Here is a 334-nt window from a genome sequence, read left to right as displayed (position 1 = left end):
AAATAATTGAAGCTTTTTTTCTAAAACAAATTTTCACACCGTAATTCTAAAACTGGGAAGTCTGGTATTGCAAAGCATTGCATGTAATAACCCTGAATGTATACTGTTACGCTCCATGCCTTAAACGTGACCGCTTATTACCTCATTACAGGCAGGTGGTCTGCTCTTCAAAGGTTTAATCCTACGTAATCGGTTATTTGGGAAAATAATGGTAGCAGAGGATCTATACGGATCTTGTACTTGTTTCGGTGGTGTTATAAATATTCACACTTATTCCTGTACGATGTTACGTGTAAGAGGGAGACTTTAGGATTGTTAGTTGATTTCCCTTGTG

This window comes from Penaeus monodon, chromosome 28, assembly GCF_015228065.2.
Source record: "Penaeus monodon isolate SGIC_2016 chromosome 28, NSTDA_Pmon_1, whole genome shotgun sequence".
NCBI lineage: Eukaryota > Metazoa > Arthropoda > Malacostraca > Decapoda > Penaeidae > Penaeus > Penaeus monodon.
Note: the sequence above shows the minus strand (reverse complement) of the source record.